General features: G+C 44.3%; 1 protein-coding gene across 3 annotated transcripts in view; it reads right to left on the bottom strand.

Moving 5' to 3' along the window:
- Positions 1–22,411, bottom strand: part of LOC139259658 (hepatocyte nuclear factor 4-gamma-like) — a 180,840-nt gene extending 158,429 nt beyond the window's left edge. For all 3 annotated transcript variants that reach the window (XM_070875203.1, XM_070875212.1, XM_070875194.1), the window contains exon 1: positions 21,947–22,411. The gene's annotated coding sequence lies outside the window, so the exon portion shown is untranslated. The remainder of the gene's footprint in view (positions 1–21,946) is intronic.
- Between the last annotated feature and the right edge of the window lie 1,153 nt (positions 22,412–23,564).

Below are 23,564 nucleotides of genomic sequence, written 5' to 3' on the forward strand. Positions count from 1 at the left end.
ATAATTTGGATGGAAAAAGCAACAAACCTGAGGACAGGGAGAAATTTAGAATTCAACAGAGGAAGACTAAGGGTGTAATTAAGAGGGGGAAAATAGAGTATGAGAGGAAGCTTGTAGGGAACATAAAAACTGACTGCAAAAGCTTCTATAAATATGTGAAGAGAAAAAGTTTAATGAAGATAAATGTAGGACCCTTGCAGTCAGATTCAGGTGAAGTTACAATGGGGAACAAAGAAATGGCAGACCAAGTGAACAAATACTTCAGTTCTGTCTTCACGAAGGAAGACACAAATAACATTCCGGAAATACGAGGGGACAGCAGGTCTAGTGAGAAGGAGGAACTGAAGGATATCCTTATTAGGTGGGAAATTGTGTTGGGGAAATTGATGGGATTGAAGGCTGATAAATCCCCGGGGCCTGATAGTCTGCATCCCAGAGTACTTAAGGAAGTGGCCCGAGAAATAGTGGATGCATTGGTGATCATTTCCCAACAGTCTATTGACTCTGGATCAGTTCCTATGGACTGGAGGGTAGCTAATGTAACACCACTTTTTTAAAAAGGAGGGAGAGAGAAAACAGGTAATCATAGACCAGTTAGCCTAACATCAGTAGTGGGGTAAATGTTGGAATCAATTATTAAAGATGAAATAACAGCGCATTTGGAAAGCAGTGACAGGATCGGACCAAGTCAGCATGGATTTATGAAAGGGAAATCTTGCTTGACGAATCTTCTGGAATTTTTTGAGGATGTAACTAGCAGAGTGGACAAGGGAGAACCAGTGGATGTGGTGTATTTGGACTTTCAAAAGGCTTTTGACAATGTCCCACACAAGAGATTGCTGTGCAAAATCAAAGCGCATGGTATTGGGGGTAATGTACTGACGTGGATAGAGAACTGGTTGGCAGACAGGAAGCAGAGAGTCGGGATAAACGGGTCCTTTTCAAAATGGCAGGCAGTGATTAGTGGAGTGCCGCAGGGCTCAGTGCTGGGACCCCAGCTCGTTACAATATACATTAACGATTTAGATGAAGGAATTGAGTGTAATATCTCCAAGTTTGCAGGTGACACTAAGCTTGGTGGCTGTGTGAGCTGTGAGGAGGACGCTAAGAGGCTGCAGGGTGACTTGGACAGGTTAGGTGAGTGGGCAAATGCATGGCAGATGCACTATAATGTGGATAAATGTGAGGTTGTCCATTTTGGGGGCAAAAACATGAAGGCAGAATATTAGCTGGATGGTGGCAGATTAGGAAAAGGGGAGGTGCAATGAGACCTAGGTGCCATGGTTCATCAGTCACTGAAAGTGGGCATGCAGGTACAGCAGTGAAGAAGGCAAATGGTATGTTGGCTTTCATAGCTAGGGGATTTGAGTATAGGAACAGGGAGGTCTTACTGCAGTTGTACAGGGCCTTGGTGAGGGCCCACCTGGAATATTGGGCAGTTTTGATCTCCTACTCTGAGGAAGGACGTTCTTGCTATTGCGAGAGTGCAGTGAAGGTTCACCAGACTGATTCCAGGGATGGCTAGACTGTCATATGAGGAGAGACTGGATCAATTGGGCCTTTATTCACTGGAGTTTAGAAGGATGAGAGGGGATCTCCTAGAAACATATAAAATTCTGACGGGACTGGACAGGTTAGATGCGGGAAGAATGTTCCCGATGGGGGAAGTCCAGAACCAGGGGACATAGTCATAGGATAAGGGGTAGGCCATTTAGGACAAGGATAAGGAGAAACTTCTTCACTCAGAGAGTTGTCAACCAATGGAATTCCCTGCTGCAGAGAATTGTTGATGCCAGATCATTGGATATATTCAAGAGGGAGTTAGATATGGCCCTTACGACTAAGGGAATCAAGGGGTATTGAGAGAAAGCAGGAAAGGGGTACTGAGGGAATAATCAGTCATGATCTTATTGAATGGTGGTGCAGGCTCGAAGGGCCGAATGGTCTACTCCTGCACCTATTTTCTATGTTCCTATGTTTCTAGGATATAAGAACATAAGAAATAAGGGCAGGAGTCGGCCATAAAGCCCCTCAAGTCTGCTCTGCCATTCAATAAGATCACGGCTGATCTGATCATGGACTCAGCTCCACTTCCCCGCCCGCTCCCCATAACCCCTTATCCCCTTATCGTTTAAGAAACTATATTGCTGTCTTAAATTTATTTAATGTCCCATCTTCCACAGCTCTGAGTCAGCGAATTCCAAAGATTCACAACCCTGAGAAAAGAAATTTCTCCTCATCTCAGTTCTAAATGGGTGGCCCCTTATTCTAAGATCATGCCCTCTAGTTCTATTCTCCCCACCAGTGGAAACATCCTCTCTGCATCCACCTTGTCAGGCCCCGTCATAATCTTATACGTTTCTATAAGATCACCTCTCATTCTTCTGAATTCCAATGAGTCGAGGCCCAACCTACGCAACCTTTCCTCATAAGTCAACCCCATCATCCCCGGGATCACCCTCGTGAACCTTCTCTGAACTGCCTACAAAGCAAGTATATCCTTTCGTAAATATGGAAACCAAAACTGCATGCAATACTCTAGGTGTGGCCTCACCAATACCATGTACAGCTGTAACAAGACTTTCCTGCTTTTATACTCCATTCCCTTTGCAATAAAGGCCAAGATTCCATTGGCCTTCCTGATCACTTGCTGTACCTGCATACCATCCCCCTGTGTTTCATGTACAAGTACCCCCAGTTCCCACTGTACTGCAGCACTTTGCAGTCTTTCTCCATTTAAATAATAACTTACTCCTTGATTTTTTTTCTGCCAAAATACATGACCTCACACTTTCCAACATTATACTCCATCTGCTAAATTCTTGCCCACTCATTTAGCTTGTCTATGTCCTCCTGCAGCCTATTTTTGTCCTCCTCACACTTTGCCCTTCCTCCCGTCTTTGTATCGTCAGCAAACTTGGCTACATTATACTCAGTCCCCTCTTTCAAGTCGTTAATATAGATTGTAAGTAGTTGGAGTCCCAGCACTGATCCCTGTGGCACCCTACTCTCTGTTTTCTGTTCGTCAGCCAATCTTTTATCCATGCTAATATATTCCCCCAACCCCGTGAACTTTGTGTGGCACCTTTGTAAATGGCTTCTGGAAGTCTAAATACCACCACATCCACTGGTTCCCCTTTATCCACCCTGTTCATTATATCCTCAAAGAATTCCAGCAAATTTGTCAAACATGACTTCCCCTTCATAAAACCATGCTGACTTTGCCTTTTTTTTCCAAATGTCCTGTTACTGCTTAATAATGGACTCCAACATTTTCCCAACCACAGATGTTAGGCTAACTGGTCAATAGTTTCCTGCTTTTTGTCTGCCTCCTATTTTGAATAGGGGAGTTACATTTGCAGTTTTCTAATCTGCTGGGAATTCCCCAGAATCCAAGGAATGTTCGTAAATTACAACCAATGCATCCACAATCCCTGCCGCTACTTCTCTTAAGACCCTAGGATGCAAGCCATCAAATTCAGGGGATTTATCTGCCTTTAGTCCTATTATCTTACTTAGCACCGCCTCCTTAGTGATTGTGATTGTGTTAAGTTCCTCCCCACCTACAGCCCCTTGACTATCCACTGTAGGAATATTGTTAGTGTCCTCTACCGTAAAAACTGATACAAAATACTTGTTCAGAGTTTCTGCCATCTCCATGTTCCCCATTACAAATTTCCCGGTCTCGTCCTCTAAGGGATCAACATTTACTTTAGCCACTCTTTTTCTTTTTATATACCTATAGAAACTCTTACTACCTGTTTTTATATTTTGTGCTAGTTTACTTTCATAGTCTATCTTCCCTTTCTTAATCACTTTTTAGTCATCCTTTGCTGGCTTTTAAAAGCTTCCCAATCTTCTGTCCTCCCACTAGTTTTGGCCACTTTGTATGCCCTTGTTTTTAATTGGATACCTTCCTTTATTTCTTTAGTTAGCCACGGATGGATATCTTTTCTCTTGCACCCTTTCCTCCTCACTGGAATATATTTTTGTTGAGAGTTGTGAAATATTTCTTTAAATGTACACCACTGTTCATCAACCGTCCCACACTTCAATCTATTTTCCCAGTCCACTTTAGCCAACTTTGCCCTCATACCTTCATAGTCTCCTTTAGTACGCTGGTTAGAGATCCAACTTTCTCGCCCTCCACCTGAATTTGAAACTCAATCATGCTATGATCACTCATTCCAAGGGGATTCTTTCCAAGGAGATTGTTTATTAATCCTGTCTCATTACACATGACCAGATCTAGGATAGCCTGCCCCCTGGTTGGTTCCGTTATGGTCAAGGAACCGTTCCTTATGTACTCTATGAACTCTTCCTCAAGGCTACCCTGACCAATTTGATTTGTCCAATCAATATGGAGGTTAAAATTACCCATTTTATAAATTTCATTATTAAACTTCAAAATGCTCTCCCCTCGAGTTAGGGAACATTATAATCTGGCTATTTGAATTTTGCCTAGATTACCAGAGCTGGATTTTCTTGCATTACATTTTTGCAATATTAGATTTAGCATTTTTCTCAACAATAAGTTACTGACCTGAAAGTTAATTTTAGGCTCAAAATGGAGATTTGAAATGTCAGTTAGCCAAAGGGAGGATTGTCGTGTAGAATCTCAAATATTTTGGGCTATTGTGAGATATCCGAGTCCCAGGTGTCATTCCATTCCATTTGGACAGGAAAGGGCTTAGCTGTGCAGATGAGGGAACCAGCTGCTCACATATCAAAGGATAATAACTATGAATGTAAGCTCAGGAGGTTAAAACTCCATCTCATTGATTTAAGGGGAAACAGCAACTCCCTCTCTCTCCCCCTTTTCTCCCTCCCTCCCTCCCTCTCTCTCCAAGACACAGAATGGTCCCTGTTTATGCAGCAACAAGAAGTTATGCTTTAAAAGCCTGAACCAGCTGAGCTTCTTTTTAAAGATAGTAAGGGGGATCTGTATTGTTTCCATTACTGAGTAGTGTAGGGAAATTGATTGTACTCACTTTGAAAACTATATACCGTTCATTCATGAATTTTATGCAAATAAATCAGCTGTTGGTCTGAAGCTGTGCCTCATCTCATTAAAATACAGTAAAGAGAGGAGAATTCATATGGCTGCACGTGATACCTCAGTAGGTGGTGTACAGAGTCAGTATGCTCCATTACAATCCCTGGATCATGTTATTGTTTGGGCAGAAAATGGTGCAGCCCAGACCATATGCGATACGAGATTCGCTTTTGCAAATGACCGGGGGTTACTGAATCTGAGCGAGTATCCAACATAAAAATGCAAAAACTCTAATAGGACAAAGCAGTGTACACTGCTTCACATTTATGCTATGTGTAACTGAAATAATGCTCTTATTTTTAACACCCATTAGGGTTCTTTGGAATTCACAATTGAAGAAAAAACTAAACCAAATTATTTAAAACATTTAAAATGGCATTGTGTTCAACTGTGCTTAGCCTCTGCTAACAAATCCCATTTTGCAATCTGCTGCTAGTGCAGTTACCGCAAATCAGTTGTTTAATACATACATAATGTCAGGTACTGATTTACAAGATCAAAGATACTTATGGATGAAGAAAGTCAATTGCCAATCTTAATCCATCCGTCTAAAACAACCCTATTACATTCCTCCCATTACTGTTGTTTTTTTTAAACTAATTCCAGGGTTTTTGCCTTCACCACTCTGCTTAGAAATCTATTAAAGTGTTAATCACTCTCTGCAGGAAGTCCCTCCTAATATCAATCATAAAGTTGCCTTTTATAAGTTCAAACCTGTATCCCCTTTGTTCTACTCCCACAGTTTAATTTACATTAATATTCCAGATCAACCTTTTCCACACCATTTACTATCTTATAAACCTCTATAAGATCACATCTCAGAAGCTTCATTGCCAGGCTGAAAAGTCCACGTTTTCCAATCTTTCCTCATAACTGAAACCCTGACACTAGGGCTCACCCTCGTAGCTCTTTGCTACGCTGCTTTCAGCATTTGAATATCTGCCGTGCTTCTCAGTGATCAGAACAAACTGGTCAAGGGGTGGCCTGACCAAAGCTCTATACAGTTTGATCATGACTACTACATAGTTCAACATTCTATTAGTTTTGTCCATTGTTTGGACAAGTTAAGCATCAAGTCTACTAAGATTCCTAGATTTCTGGGTTTCCTCCTACGATTCCACTATCCCTCTTTATCATTGTCTATAAACTTGACCAATTTGCATTGAGTTTCTGCATCCAAGTTGTTTATGCAAATTAGAAACAGCAGTGAGCCTAACATAAAGCCCTGAGGATCCCACTCAGTATGTCTTTCCAACCCCCATTTTAATATATTCCTCTAACTAGTACCCACAGCTTGTTAAAGTAATGTTTCTAAATTTCATACTAAAATGTATATGAATCACTGAAATAAATGAATTTTAAGGGGATTATTTTGGTGAAAGGATGAAAACAGGCTAAATGGGTGCTGTGCTAATAAGACACGCCTGTTTGAAAGTCTGGTTTTAGCATGCAATTTTGGTCCTAATTGTTGATATCATGATTTAAACTTGCCTGGAGGTGCCAAAGCAGCAGATTAGACACAGTTTTCGTGGAGCAGTATATGTGAGCTCCAAGCACCCATTTCCACTGAAGGTGTGAGGTGCGCTGGCTGACACACACCGACAGGTTTCAGGATGGTTTAGGAACCGAGTGAGAGGGTGCACAGGTTCTCGAACGTGGCACTGGAGCTCCTGGTGGAGGATGTCCAGGGAGGAGGGAGCTCCTGTACCCGCAGGAAAAAAGGAGTCCACCTTGCCCTCCTGTCCCTCTCTCCTGCAGCAGCTGGTGTTGCTCTGCCTGGCCTCTCATGTCCTCGAGACAATCCTCCTCCAGACCAAGGGGGGCCCCGAGCAAGATGCCGATGACCAAGCACTCCCTTTCTCTTGGTGACTCCTATAAGGTTGAGTAGCGTAGCACTTACTCTTTTTAGCTGAAGTCCTCAGAGAATTTCCAGAATAAATCTTGATAAGAGTGTTTGTTGGTAAAGACTTGACAAAGTATCCCAGAAAGTCTCCTAATATGTTTCAAAATTCCTCTTCAAACCTCCAGCAGCAAATGAACAGTGAAAAGTGAGTATGCCTTTAAGGAGAGCTTGAAATCCTCTGCAACGACTTGTATACTCCCAATCAACTGGTCGTTGTTAGGAGAGGGTGTCAGATCATGCACTATCCACCAAAGTACCGTACAGCCTCCTTAATGAGTGCTAGCAGGCAATTTAAGTGACAATCAGTCCCTCAGCAGTCATTCCTAGCGCAAGCTTCAACTTCTTTACCAAGATGACTCCTTGCGCTAAACATGGGCTAAACCGGCTTTTCAGTTCAAGACCCCACCTCCGCCACTTCGGAGGCTCTTTACCATCGAAAATGGCTCCCAAAGTTTTAATATTTGCAGTGTAAATGCTAATTGGTTCAATGTTCAGATGAAGATACCGACTTAATACCTTGTAGATATAGTAAATTAACTGTCGAGCCTAGTGCATGAAAAATTAATACTTTGTGCTGATTCAGGCGCAGTTAAAATTCACCAAGCGAAGCGCTTCTAATTTCTGGTAACACTTTGACTGAAAGAAAAGAGCTAATGAATAATCAGCTAATTTCCATTTGAAATTTAAAGGCTGCCTGAATTATTTTAAGATTCTTTTCAGTTTGGTGCAGTCGATTGCATTTTCACTGCTAGTTAGAAAGTTGTGGGTTTAAGTACCACTGCTGACTTGAGCACATTATCTATCTCGGCTGATATCGAGTGCAGTACTGAGATGCCATTTTCTGGATAAGACATTAAACTGAGGCCCCATCTTCCTGGTTAGATGAATTTGGAAGATCCAATGGTGAAGGAAGTCTTGGTCAAAATTCTTCCCTCAGCCAACACCACAAGAAACAGATTGTCTGGCCATTCATATATTTGCTGTTACTGAGACCATGCAGCACACAAATTGCTGCCATATTTGACCTTAAAAAACAGTGATTGCACTTCAAAATAATTAATTGAGACATGCTAAGGACATGATGTGCTGCTATATAAATGCAAGTTCTTTCTTTTAAACAATGGCTGCCATTATAGTGAAGCCAATGCTCAGCACTAGCATTGTGAAAGCACATTTTTCAGGCAGTAGCAATCAATGAAATTGTCAGCACTTTATTAGGTGTCTCGCATTGGTATGGTGCAACGGAAATTGTTATGCCAATGGCAAAGATCTTGTATAATGAGTCAAAATTTCAGAAACTTCCCAACACTATCTCTTTGTTGCAAATTTAAACAAAAATTATTTCCACAATAATTTTTTATACTCATTCAGTAAGTTTTATTTTGTGTTTTGTTCTTCTCTTTATGGAGCCTGGAATAGTTGTCTATTTTATGCATTCAACATCTTTGTTTTTAAGTTTCTTCCTTATTTCCATATTTTATTGTTTACCTAAATTATCTTTGTTTTTTGTTCTGTACATTCCACATTTTCTCCTTCTGTGACATTTCATGTCAATGAACAGTTGTACAGGGCCTTGGTGAGGCCACACCTGGAGTACTGTGTACAGTTTTGGTCTCCTAACCTGAGGAAGGACATTCTTGCGATTGAGGGAGTGCAGCTAAGGTTCACCAGACTGATTCCCGGGATGGCGGGACTGACCTATCAAGAAAGACTGGATCAACTGGGCTTGTATTCACTGGAGTTCAGAAGAATGAGAGGGGACCTCATAGAAACGTTTAAAATTCTGATGGGTTTAGACAGGTTAGATGCAGGAAGAATGTTCCCAATGTTGGGGAAGTCCAGAACCAGGGGACACAGTCTAAGGATAAGGGGGAAGCCATTTAGGACCGAGATGAGGAGAAACTTCTTCACCCAGAGAGTGGTGAACCTGTGGAATTCTCTACCACAGAAAGTTGTTGAGGCCAATTCACTAAATATATTCAAAAAGGAGTTAGATGAAGTCCTTACTACTAGGGGGATCAAGGGGTATGGCAAGAAAGCAGGAATGGGGTACTGAAATTGCATGTTCAGCCATGAACTCATTGAATGGCGGTGCAGGCTAGAAGGGCCGAATAGCCTACTCCTGCACCTATTTTCTATGTTTCTATGTTTCTATAAAGGAATGAGGAAGAATTTTCAATTTACAATGGACTAAATTAACTTGTGAACAGGTTTCAGTTTAGGTAATACTGAGAATGTACAGTTTGGGTTATGCTGAGAGTGTACAGTCTGAGTAATACTGAGGGGCCGAAATTGCCCACCGCCCGAAATGAGTCGCATCTACCGCTCTTGATGTGTCCTGGCTGTCCCAATGCATGGGGCGGCTAAACCCGAGAAATTCAGCACATTGTGCTTTTTTTTGAAGCAGGGCGGAAATGGCATCATCGGGGCGGAGGTAGGGATGGGACGGAGCTGCCAGTCATCAGTGCCGCGCTGGTGCTTCACAATGTCCCTTCCCATCAGTTAAAGGGGAGGGCCGCTGCGAACTCTGTAGCCACTTTAGTGGCAAACACTGGGCCACCAGGGAGGGTTTTGGTAGGGCCAGTGGCCTGGCACCCAAGAGGGGATGCCAAGCTGCATGTTGGTGGCCTAGCCGAACCCGCGGCCATAATAGTCGGCCCAACCTTGTAGTCGGCCAATAAAAAAAACATGGAATTGCCGGCAGTGCCACCTCCCCTTTAAGGGCAGCCGCACCGCCAAGGCACACAAAGGGTACCAACAGCAAAACCTGTCGGGAGCACTACCGGCGGCGGCACCGCTCCTGCGGGACAATTTTTGAAAGGGGCAATTTCCCGCAGGGCAATTTCGGGATGGGGTCACCGCCGATCGGTAAGGGGTCGGCACATGCGCGCCGTGGTGGGAAAACGGGAGGAGTGGCTCCTACAACGCTCCAAAATGGAGGACGGGCAATTTAAAAAATGGCAGCCAGTCCGCACTGACCTGTGGCCGCCGCTTTCAGGAAGCCATGGACCTTATATTTCGGACCCTGACAGTGTACTGTTTTATCCTGTGTACCTTAGGACTAAGTTAACACCTCCCAAGAATTCTGGGTAGATGAGATTTTCACTCTGTAAGTGTGAGCTGAGGTTAAACCCAGATCAAATCCAGTCCACTGAACGACATCATGCAAACTCAGATGGAATATTCCCATGACTCACTCCCTGATGTTTATTATTAGTATCGCCGCTTCCATTAAAATTCACTGAAATTAATTGACACCAACAGCAACTGGGTACACATTACAGAACTGTTGGACAGCATAAACTGAGAATCACAAGAACAAAATTAAAGTAAATTTCCATTATCTGCACTCCAAATATTCACTTTCCTGCTCAGCCAATAGAAACGCAACTGGAAAAAGACAAATTCAAGACAGACTCTGGCTTGGATCTTCCCCTAATATTCCACAAAATCAGGCAGTATATCAGGAGACAAAGAGGAAATGGGGCAGGGAAGCCTGCTGCTGGATACCAACCCATGAAACCACCACTGGCAATTTTCCTCATTTCCCTCTCCCCAGGAAGAAACTTAGCTGTCTAACTCTTAACCACACTGCCATAATTAAATGATGGGCAGGGGATGGGAACAGGGAAATTTCCCTGCCTCCTGGCTGAAGTAGCACCAGTCCCAGCGACTATCAGAAGAAGGGTACATAATAGGGCAGCAGCGAGACGCTTGTTGATGTTCCTGCTGGAGGAGAGAGCTTATTAATGGCCATCACTCCCGCTTATCTGCCCCTACTCTTGGTGTGACTCGGCTTTTTCTTGAATTTCAAAAAATCGTCAGGATGCATCCATAGCTTTTAACACTGCCTCACCATCATTCTGGTGCTGCAGCAAGTGAAATGAAGCAGCAGCACCTCACTTTATTGCCTTGCAGTGGCCACCTCCATCTCTGTGACTGTGACACCACCGGATGCCTGCCCTACATTTTTAATGAGTCGCAACCTAAGAATTGGGCTGCGGTTGTAGCCAGGTAGGATCAGCAGGCGGGAATGGCAGGTCGGAATCTAATCCCCACCCACCCCCAGTGAGGAAGTAACTAGGAAGGAAGGGAGGTAGAGGAGAAAGCAGAGGAGGGTCAGGGTAAGTAGATGGTGGGGGTGGGGGGGGGAGGGTAGTAAATTGGGAAGTGAAGATCAGAGAGGTATCTCATTGGGTGGGTTTGAAAAATAGCTCAGGAGAGGAAGGGAAAGTACCCCAGTGGGGAGGGAAGGAGAAGGCAGGGTTGAAAAAATGCCTTCGTCCCAGTAGTATAGGCCTTAGTGGGGGAGGGAGGGGTTTGGGAAAAAAGTGAAGGTTCCTATTTTTAAACAAAACAGCCAGGTCCATATTTTTAAAAAGGTTTACAGGATCCAACATTTTATAGCACTCGTCATTGCATTTTTAATAATAGGGTAGGCTGTCACGTAACATAACCTCAGCATCAACTACACGCACAATTTGAATACAAATGTTATGATGCACTCAGTGATTGTGATATAAAATATAAGATAACATTTCATGATCCTCTAGCAAGGAGACATACTAGAGTATGATACCCAAGACTCCAGGCATTGCTATGCAAATTTACAGCTGAACAAGGGTTTTAGTGTAGCCTGTCAGCCGAGTGAGGGAGGGGTCTTAAAAGTGATCCAGCTTTTCATAGTCATCCCTATCATAGCATTTATAGCTTATTTTTCTTCGAAGATGCCAGCATTTTCTCGACCTCTCCTCCAAAAATACTTTTCTCATTCAGGGATATTTATAATCATTCTGGCTGCAGCTCATTTGGGAGAACCATGAAATGCAGCTATGCCAGTATTCAGAGCAATATTGAAATCCATGGATCTCACTGCGGTTTCTAGGACATGGGCTACTGTTTCCTGTGGCAGAAGGACTGCCTGCATTTGGTCTTCAATCAAGGTAACCAAGGGTTCTCAGAAAGAAACAGATCTGTTTTAACAACTGCTTGGAGCAGTGCAACCCCGAGGTAAGCAAATCTTGATTGGATCTTTTTATTAAATTCATGGGCTGAGCATTCAGTATATAGGCTTGGGTTACCTCTCCTGCATGGTAGATTTTCCATGCTGGGACAAGACGTGAGGTACAACCATCGAGTCTGCAAGTGGTGAACTATACAAGGATTCTACTAAATTTAAATGGACCCTCTATAATCTTATCTATTTTAGGGCTATCTATGCAAGATCTGGAGCAAGTGTTCTACTTTGGGTTTAATCACCCCTGCAGGCAGTACGGTGAACACTTTTGGGGGAACGCTTGCATTAAACTATTCTCTGTAGTTTGAGATTTCCCCTCAAAAGATCTAATTCTCATTAGTCTTTACATAGCTGAAGAGTCTAAATCAGGTCTTTAAATCTTTACTAACTGAAAAGCCCTGTCATAAACATGATCATGGTTCTTATTGATTCTGTCACGTCTTTACCAGTCCTGTTCAAGGAGTCAAATTGATCATGTAGTATGCTCTATGGTTTCCTGCATATAGCCCAGGTACGGGTGTCAGATTCCCCTTGGTTTCCTGAATCTTCATCTCCAAAGGCAGTCTGTGGATATCTTGGAGGGATTGGTGTTCAAAGAAAATATGGCAGCTGGGTAGCATGCCCGTACAAGTAGCCAATTGTTATCAATCCCATAGAGCAGGTCTGGTAAAACTAAGCGAGGCTCCTTTGGAAATGCTGCCTTTGATTATGATTTGAGAGTCCTTAAAAAGGGCATTATCCCAGAGGAATAGAGCGTTGCTTTAGCTACATTTGAACCAGGCCTTCTAAGTTAAGGGTTCCTGTTTGACAGGATGTCCCATATTACTAGACTGATAGTTGCCACCATGAAAGGATCAAGTGTAATCTGTCCTTGATTTACATTATATTTAATAGTCATTGCTGACAATATATCAGTGCAAATCTTTAAATTCTTTTAATATTCGCCAATTAATTCCTGTCAGTAAGGGGTGTAAAAGGACTCTCAGCTTCATCCTACAGTGGTGACTCAAGTCTTTTGCACCATGTGATGTTGGTGTTTCATTGACACCACCATGTTCATTGGTGTTCATAACGAGATTTTCCAGACATACTGTGCTTATCGACCCTGTTGTGAATAATGTGGGAATCACGGTGCAGTCATTCCTTATAGTTGCATTCTGTTAATCTGAAGCAAATTTGGCAAGTTGCAGTGTCACATTCACACAAGAGAAATGACTGTTGGTATCAGCAAGCATGATTGGACTTCTCTATTTCTCACAATCGGCTCCGTAGCGTCCAGTTTTTCGGCACTATGTGTGCATATTCGGGTCCAAGCTGGTGTCTGAGGCGTGTGCATACTTATGATGCGGACCATACAGGACACCATTTGGGTGAGGACATTAGCATGGGCGATGGAAGCGTGCACTGGAAGTATGCAGAGTATGCACACCATGACGTGAATCAGCGTGCAACACTGATTTGATGCCAGCGCTGCCATTTTTGACCTCAAATCTCCAGAATTGAGCACCTTAAACACGCACAGCTGAACATGTGTTCTGCAGCAGGAATGACAACCCCACCCTGCCGATATCAGTGCTATTTAAAGGGTTCATCAACTGCTTTCAGGTTAGTTACTGATTGATTTCTACTGGTGAGTTTTTAAAATGTAATCGTTTATGACATGTGAGTGTCACTGGCAAGGCCAGCATTTATTTCCCATCCCTAATTGCCCTTAGTGAGCCACCACAATGCACCCGCAATTCAGATGGCAGTTAAGAGTCAACCACATTACTGGAGTCGCATATAGGCCAGACCAGGTAAGGATGGTGGATTTCCTTCCGTAAAGGGCATTAGTGAACCAGATGGGTTTTTATGACAATCCGGTAACTTTTGTATTCCAAATTTATTTAATAAACTGAATTTAAATTCCCTCACTGCCATGGTGGGATCTGAACTCACATCTCCAGATAATTAGTCTCGACCTCTGGATTACTAGTCCAGTAACATAACTATCATCATCATCATCATAGGCAATCCCTCAAAACGATGATGACTTGCTTCCATGCCAAAAAGGAGTGAGTTCACATGTGTTTCAATGAAGGACCTAATATTCCAGGTTCCGAACTACATCTTGAAGGGTGGAAGATGCCTGTGCGTGGATTTTTTTTAACATGCGATGGCTGTTGCACACCAGCCACCACATGGGCTTGACCAACTGGAGACCAGCTCTGCTGCACGGGCCTAGCGCTCAGTGCCCATGCTGCCCTTGGGCCCTCGCTTCATCTGGGCCCCGAACTCACGCCTCTCCTGGGACCCGATCATATCCCTCTATGAACTCTCGCTGCTCCTTCGCCCCGACCTCGCCGTTCAGCATACCTGCCCGCACTCCAATCAGCAACCTGGATTATGGTGATGTTCAATCCAGTCGCCCTCTTCACAGCCATCGCCCTCCTGCAGCAGCACACGCTGCTCCCTGCAGTGGCATGCCGCCATACGTTGCTCCCTCTAATGGCCCTGGCCTGCTGATGGTCTTGCAGGCAGGGACCGCGACAATTTCCGGCTCGGAAATCGGCGCAGTCCCAGCCTGCAAGACCATCAGCAGGTCGGGTCCATTAGAGAGAGCAACGTGCAGTGGCCCGGCCCAGAGTAACATAACCACTATGCTACCATATCCCACAATGTGATCGAGCAGACAATTGGGGTACTTAGACAACGCCTCCATTGCCGTGACCGTTTTTAGAAGAGTGTGGTAGTTTGTTATCTGATTGAAGTTGCTTAAGTATCCAGGGAGTGGTGTGGCAGGACTTCAAGACTTCTGATCAGACCAGTCGCTCCCAGACATGAGTGCAGTATTTGTACCCACTTGGCCTGCAACATAAGGGGTCACAGTCTAAGGATAAGGGGTAAGCCATTTAGGACCGAGATAAGGAGAAACTTCTTCACCCAGAGAGTGGTGAACCTGTGGAATTCTCTACCACAGAAAGTAGTTGAGGCCAATTCACTAAATATATTCAAAAGGGAGTTAGATGAAGTCCTTACTACTCGGGGGATCAAGGGGTATGGCGTGAAAGCAGAAAGGGGGTACTGAAGTTTCATGTTCAGCCATGAACTCATTGAATGGCGGTGCAGGCTAGAAGGGCTGAATGGCCTGCTCCTGCACCTATTTTCTATGTTTCTATGTTTCTATAACAGGGAAAATGAGCAGAGGCGACACAGAGGAGGATAATCTGCTTGAAGAGGGGGGAAGGAGGAGGAGAACAGGGAGTTGGTCTCGCAGCAAGAGGCCATATCCACTCAGGGTCTTCAAGGATCAATTCACCTACCTCAACCTTAGCAAGTAACAGTGTATGCAACATCTCCACTTCACTAAGGAGGTGTTCACTGAAATCTGCCTACTGTTGCAGGCAGACCTACAACCTACAACCTCAGATGGCATTGCTCAAGGCTTGTTAAAGTGAGCGTGGCCATGAATTTTTATGCGTTGGGCAACTTCCAGGCTGGAGCAGGCGATATTTCCACCATCTCCCAGTTTGCTGTGCACTGTTGCATAAGGGAGATCACTGAGGCTCTATGCAAAGAGAGGTGAATACATTTCATTCTCTCTTGCCAGAGGGAAGCAGGCAGTGCGAGCACACAGCTTCACCAGGACAATAGGCTTCCCCATGGTTCAGGATGCCATTGATTGCACACACGTTGCTTTGCGGGCACCACTTCTCAATTTGGAGATGTACTGCAACCAGAAGGGATTCCACTCACTCAATGACCAGCTGCTACGCGACCATTCATTCTGTGGCAGTCCACTTGTACCATCTGCATTTGAGCCACCATGCCAAACCAGAGGGCGGCTATCTGCTAACCACCTGGCTCCTGACTCTGGTGCACAAACCAAGCACCCGTAGGCAGCATGCTGCCACATAGAATGTGATTGAGCAGACCACTGGGGGGGTTTGGACAACACTTGCGCTGCCTGGAGCATTCTGGTGGAGCCCTGCAGTACTCGCCTGAGCAGATCCCAAGATTCGCTGTGGTCTGCTGCACGCTGCACAACCTCGCCATCATGAGGGCATAGCCCTTGCCACCAGGTGTATGGTAAAGAGCTGAGGAGGAGGAGGGAGAAGAGGAGGATGAAAAGGAAGAGGAAAAAGAGAAGGAAAGGAGGAGGCAACCAACATAGCCCCTTCCTGTCCGGGCTGTCTGTGATCAACTGATCTGACTGCAATACCAGTGAACGCAATCCCAATTCCCCATATACCAACAGTCCCACATCTTACTTTCCCTCTGTCACTGACCATCATAGCGTTATCTTTGCCACTATGCTACAATAAAAGCTGCCACAAAACATTCCAAACCAACTTTATAAGTCAATCAATCCAATATTACATACCAAAGTCAAGTAATCACCCTTGTGGATTTAGAACATAAGAACATAAGAAACAGGAACAGGAGTAGGTCATACGGTTCCTCGAGCCTGCTCCGCCATTCAATAAAATCATGGCTGATCTGATCATGGACTCAGCTCCACTTCCCCACCCGCTCCCAATAACCCCTTATCCCCTTATCATTTAAGAAACTGTCTATTTCAGTCTTAAATTTATTCAATGTGCCAGCTTCCACAGCTCTCTGAGGCAGCGAATTCCACAGATTTACAACCCTCTAAGAGAAGAAATTTCTCCTCATCTCTGTTTCAAATGGGCGGCCCCTTATTCTAAGATTGTGCCTTCTAGCTCGATTCTCCCCCATCAGTGGAAACATCCTCTCTGCATCCACCTTGTCAACCCCCTCATCCCCAGAATCAACCTCGTGAACCTTCTCTGAACTGCCTCCAAAGCAAGTATATCCTTTCGTAAATATGGAAACCAAAACTGCACGCAGTATTCCAGGTGTGGCCTCACCAATACCTTATATAGCTGTTGTAAGACTTCCCTGCTTTTATATTCCATCCCCTTTGCAATAAAGGCCAAGATACCATTGGCCTTCCTGGTCACTTGCTGTACCTGCATACTATCCTTTTGTGTTTCTTGCACAAGTACCCCCAGGTCCCGCTGTACTGCAGCACTTTGCAATCTTTCTCCATTTAAGTAATAACTTGCTCTTTGATGTTTTTCTGCCAAAGTGCATGACTCCACACTTTCCAACATTATACTCCATCTGCCAAGTTTTTTCCCACTCACTTAGCCTGTCTATGTCATTTTGCAAATTTTTTGTGTCCTCCTCACACATTGCTTTTCCTCCAATCTTTGTATCGTCAGCAAACTTGGCTTCGTTACACTCAGTCCCTTCTTCCAAGTCGTTAATATAGATTGTAAATAGTTGGGGTCCCAGCACTGATCCCTGTGGCACCCCACTAGTTACTGGTTGCCAACCAGAGAATGAACCATTTATCCTGTTAGTTAGCCAATTCTCTATCCATGCTAATATATTACTCCCAACCCCGTGAACTTTTATCTTGTGTAGTAACCTTTTACGTGGCACCTTGTCAAATGCCTTTTGGAAGTCCAAATACACCACATCCACTGATTCCCCTTTATCCACCACATCCACTGATTCCCCTTTATCTACCCTATCCATAGCCATCCTTCGCGCCTACCTTCCTTGTGGCTTTACCTGTCCTGCTGCTCCTATGCAGTGCTACCCCTGTGCCTGCAGCATGGCTGGTGGTAGGCTGCTGACTTTCTGTGGGGCAGACTGCAGATGGCCTGGGAGAATGATCTCGAGCAGATCTGGGCCTAGAAGGCTTGGCTTCAGACTGCACCATCTCGGCATGGGTGGTAGTCGTCTGGGCTGGCCGGGATGACAGGCAAAAGTAAGGGCACTGGTGGATTGGCAGTGGTGAGAGCATGAATGCTGTCATCCTGAGAGAGGACTGCAGGTTCATGCTCTACAGAGCAACTGCCTCTCCCCCGGGGCAGCGCCACAGCAACCATAGTAATCTGTTGTTGTGACATCCTGAAAGCCCCGTTCAACACTAGTAACTGCAGCCACGATGGCAGCAGTCTGAGCTTACACAATAGAAGTGTGATCTTCCACTGCATGCCCTCAGATATTGGGTGGCTTCTGCTCATGTTACGAATTGAAACTGAGACATCAGCCATCAGACGCTGCATCACGGTTGTGTCCGCAAGTGCGCTAGTAGAGTTGCCCATCACTTCCATGCTGAAAAGGATGGGCTCCAAGCTCTGCGCAAAACCATGTGCAAGGTTGGTGCCAAACTCCTCCATGCTCCTTGACATTGCACTCAGGCTTTCTGGCAGCCCTGCCAAAGTACCAAGCATTTCATTGTGCATACCCATCAGCCTTCTTTTGTAGGCTGCTCCATCAAAGTCATCATTGGAGTCCAGTGCAGCAGAACTCATGTGCGACCTCACCGTCCGGGGAGCTGGCACCTGCGCTACCCTTTGCCCCTGCCCTGCTGCAGCTCACTCATGTCCGGTAATTCACCGCATGCAGATCCTGCCTCTATCCTATCCTCTAAAGTACTCGGAGTGTCAGTATTTAAGCTGGTAGCTGCGACTGCGAATCCATGTGATTCTGCATCTTCAGCATTATTTCCTTCCCCTCTTGCAGTTCCTGCTCCTCCAGCACTGCCCGGCCAGGTTTCAGTTCTTGTCTTTGTGAAAGCAGAACGGCCCAAGGGTGGTGTTGCACTGAGGTGTGTGGGGAAAAGCAAGAGATGCATTGTGAATCAGAAGAGATTATGGGATGAGGGGCAAGTAGGATGTGAGAAGAAGGATTAGATATGAGGATACTGTCATTTTGGATTGTTTCAGCCCTGCACTGGCCACGGGCTCAGCAATGGCTGCTCCAATTATCTCTAAACCATGGGGTTTAGATTATGCAGGTGCTCCTGTCTTGCTGCGGTTAGTGTCCTGCTGCCTTTGGTAATACCTTATCCTGCAAGAGAGAGGGAAGTGTGTCAGTGAGTGTGGTGCAATGTGTCTGGCTGATGTGTCTGAGATGATTAAATAGCTGAGAGTGAGTTGTGAAATGTGGGTGCAAGGCTTGCAGCAGTGGTAAGTGTGTGAGGGTGAGGTGAAGCTATGATTCTGAGGTATGAGTCGTGATTGACAAAGTTTCTTGGTAGGCAAGTGAAGGTGGTGGTGGTGAATTGAGCAGTGCCTGAGCCTAGTGGTTCAGTTGTAAGGATATAGCTTTTGAGGATGAATTAACTGACATTGACCAATCATGTGCGATCATTAAACTTCTTGCGGCACTGCATCCAGGTCCTTGGGGCTACACTGCTGGCATTGACCGCGATGGCTATCTGCTCCCATTGCCTTTTCAGAGTTTGTCTGGAGGGCCTCCTGGTCCCCTGTGGATACAGGATATCTTTCTTCTTGTCCACCTCCTACACCAAGGCCTCTAGTGCTGCACAGAGAACCTTGGAGCCTGCTCTGTGCCCTGTTGTGCCATTACTCTGTGTTGTTCCTGCTCACACTCTGTTCCCCAGCCAGTTGAATCACCTGCTGCAGCCAGAATGCATCTCCCCTTTAAGAGGTGCAGGCTACCTTTAAGTAGTGCAGACTAGCTTTAAGTGGTGATAGCGTTGCATGAACTTGGGCTAAGGTGGCAGCCACTCAGCAGCGCATTCAGCACTGGGCTGCACGCCACAATTATTATAATGAACAGGCAGCACGAAGTTTGCATGCTGCCTGCATTACTTTGAACAGATGCGGGTTAATTGCGCATCGCGATCCCACGCCTATTTTCAGGGACAGTCGAATTTTTAGTCCTTTGACTGGTGTTGGTGCTAACATGCTGACCCAAAAATTGAAATGTTTTGTTTCTTTTTGATATAGGTGCCATGTTGTTGAGTCACTGCCAAAATTTGTACCAATATATCCACAGCCACACTGTTTCTGCTGAATGTAAAATTCTAAATTTGTGCCTTAATCCAGTCTATGCAAATGGTCTTCTTTGTTTTTGCTTGGTTTATGTGCTTTGTATTTGGCAGTCAAGGGAGCATATGGTCACTCCTGTTACTGTGCAGAGTACAGCCATTGTATGATTGTCTTGAAAAAGACAGATTAGAATATTTTCTAGAGCTTCATCATCTGTTCCTATCAGTTTCCCAGGAAATGTGTAGAAACTCAAAATCCTGGGTGCGTCAATAACAGAATATTTGACATGTCTGACGAATCTAACTTACTCCCACTGAAAGGTTGCAGACTTTGTCTAAACATTTGGCTATGCGAGGACTAATACAAGAAGCAGAAACATTTAGCTGGGCAGGGGTGGGGGTGATGAACTTGGACAATGGCATAGATCCTGGAGCTTTATACAATGCAAAGGTAGGGGACCATGTGTGAAACTGCCTATCTGTAATGCCATGGCAGCATCTTTATGTATATGACTGCTGTGTGCAATTCCAGAACCTAACAAGCTATTCTTTATTCCTATGGAGTGTGAACAATATGAAATGAAGAAGAATGTGCTAACTTGACTCGAATTTTTTTTATTATTTAACATTCACCAGAATTTTGTTTGTCAAATAAAAATTATTTCTAGAAAGGTTATATAATAGCAAATAACAATCACCAATGATTTGACATAATCTACAGCAAGTACTTAAAGAACACCCCTATAAAACTTCTGCAATAACCCAACAATCAGTTATTACAGTTTTATCTCAGTCATTGTTTAAAATTTTGTACATATTTTGAAATCTTCTTTTGCATATGTACAATAAATCTGTAACATATATACTGAATAGGTTTTCCGCATTTACCTAAAAACTCAATACTACAGTACGTGTGACATGTTTACATATACTTTCAGATGAATCGTAACTTCCATTACGTTTCATCTGTCATGCTGTTCACCATGTAACTGCACACAGTCCAGTTCTGAATAATAAAGCAAGTAGAAAAAAGATTTTTAGCTGAAAGTGCAAAAGTCCTCTTTCAGTTACTCATTTTCTTCTGGTTTAACATATTCCATTTGAACATACCCGCAATTAAACGTTTCTTTTATACCGTCGTGCATTTTAGAACCCTAGTTTAAATTAAATCACCTTACGCTCAACTAACACAAGGCATTCTGCGTCTTAAATGATTGTAGTAGTTCATCAGAATTAAAATATTGACACCACATTGAGTAAATATATGCTTTGCGTTACTTCAGAGCCAGGTGGGAGTCAATGACCGAGGTCTCCTGGCACATAGAACTGTTAACAGCCAGAGACTGAGACAACGGAAATTTGGCTCTATTATTTACATAAATGTTTGAACTGGGCGAGTAAATATGGGTTTGCCCTGCCATAAATGACTGCACGATACTCAGTTGTTTCTTCAAACTTTTTTTATGTATTACCTACAGTATTACCTACAGTGTATACAGATTCAATTTAATTTTTAAGAAGCCTTACCGCATTTCCAACCAGGGATAAATAAGGCTGAGAACAGTTTGATTTTTACAAAGTTACATTAAATCTGAAAAACACCCAATTCAAAAAAAAAACACGCAAAATAATTCTTAAAATACATTTCTGAAGTCAAAACACAAATGATTGTCCCCTAGTAACGAAATCACAGCTCCCTGCCTGGTATTAATGGCATTTCATTTCAGCTGACAGCCTCAGGTCATGTTTGCCAACAACATGTGCAATGGATCGAGTCCGTTCGACCAACACGATGGGCTCCCCCCAGCACCTCCCTCCTCCTCCCGCACAATACAACTCCCCACACACACAGCTAGCTGAAAATGATTTAAAAAAAAGATCAACAAGTTACCAAGGGGTGACGTGGACATGCGAAGGAAATAATTTTAAAACAATATTTTTAAAAAGCTCCTCCCCCATCACTTTCTCAAACTGCCAAACGTTAGAAAGATGCAGCAAGAATAGCGGAGGGCAAACAGAGAAGTGGGGTCTAAGTACAGGAGGCTGGTGTGGGCGAGAGGGGCGCTCCCATCACGCGTATGGCCGCTGTTTATATACTTCACATCATATGGCTCCCGGGAGAGCAGGGGGAAGAAAAAAGCCCCCGATTCTTACCTTTACTCTTGGGAAGCCACGTTCCTTGTGCTTGTTGTCATTGCGGTGGGCCGCGGGGGCTCCGAGCGGGCTCTCGGGGAGTGAGGAGGGGCAGGAGAAGGCGAGAGCTCCGAGCCAGCAGCAAGGTGCGCCCTTCCCATCTGCTGCTGACTGCGGCTCGGTCCCAGGCGCCAGGCCCCGGCCAACCTGTCACTGCATCGATCGCTGAATAAACTCCAAGTGGGTGGAGATGTTAAACAGTAACTAACGTCCAAGCCGCTTGCCCGGCTCCACGCCACTTTACCTTGTGCCCAACCGGCCCTTCTCGGCTCGCTCGCAGTCGTCCTCTACGTTACCTTCTTGATTTATTTATTTTTTAATTAACTTTTGGGGGGGGTTGGGGGGGGGGGCAGGATTTTCCATATACTTTGTACAGGTTAAAAACAATGCCGGAACGATCTCTTCCCGAGTACCTAATGTACAACACGCAACCTGTACACGGGTCTTAAGGGGTTTGTCTCGCAAAATGTTACATTTCAATCAACGCTTTTCGGAACATGTAGAAACCGAGTAATATTGATTTGCGTGAGAAAAACAGAAACTGTTCTTACCTTTACTCAAGCTCCGCCCATTTCTTCTGTCACCTGAAGTGTTTGTCAGAACGATGCAGGTTAACCTTGCAGGGAACTTTTACTGCTGTTACATGATCCCAAAGGTAACTGCATTCTTGTTTTAGTCTGGAATACTGTTTATATCACTGCAATTTAGTGATGATGACCAACTTTATGGGTCAACTTTATTGGAAAAGAGGTTGTTGGGGATTTTTCCCACCATTTTTCACTAGATATTTTCGCCTTCTGTGTTAAATGCTACACATTTGGAGAAACCACACTCTCTTCACCCTTGAATGTTTCCACTTGCTCTGATATATGTAGATAAGATATCAAACAGAGAACCCTAAATCCTCAAAGGAATTGCTTTTTACCACAAGGATAAAAAGTGCTATATTTCATAGATTTTTACAACCTGCCAGCAAAATACTGGTGAATACAGAAGGCTGGACATTCTTGGGACCTCGCTCTATCAGTGTAAGTGTGGCAAAGCGGGACTTAACACCCAGCAATAAGAACATAAGAAATAGGAGCAGAATCTAGGCCATTTGGCCCCTCGAACCTGCTCCGCCATTCAATAAGATCATAGCTGATCTGATCTTGGCCTCAATTCCACTTCCCTGCCCGATCACCACATTCCTTGACTCCCTTAGCACTCAAAAATCTGTCTCATCTCCTCCTTAAATATATTCAATGAATCAGCCTCTACAGCTCTCTGAGGTAGAGAATTCCAAGGATTCATGACCCTCTGAGAGAATAAAATCATCCTCATTTCCGTTTTAAATGGGTGTACCCTTATTCTGAAACCATGCCCCCTAGTTCTAGATCCTCTCTGCATCTACCCTGTCAAGTCCCCTCAGAATCTTATATGCTTCAATAAGATCACCTCTCATTCTTCTAAATGCCAATGAGTATAGGCCCAACCTGCTCCTCCTTTCTTCATAAAATAACCCATTCATCTCAGGAATCAACCGAGTGAACCTTCTCTGAACTGCCTCCAAAGCAAGTATATCCCTCCTTAAATAAGG

Source organism: Pristiophorus japonicus, chromosome 1 (assembly GCF_044704955.1).
Source record: "Pristiophorus japonicus isolate sPriJap1 chromosome 1, sPriJap1.hap1, whole genome shotgun sequence".
Classification (NCBI taxonomy): Eukaryota; Metazoa; Chordata; class Chondrichthyes; family Pristiophoridae; genus Pristiophorus; species Pristiophorus japonicus.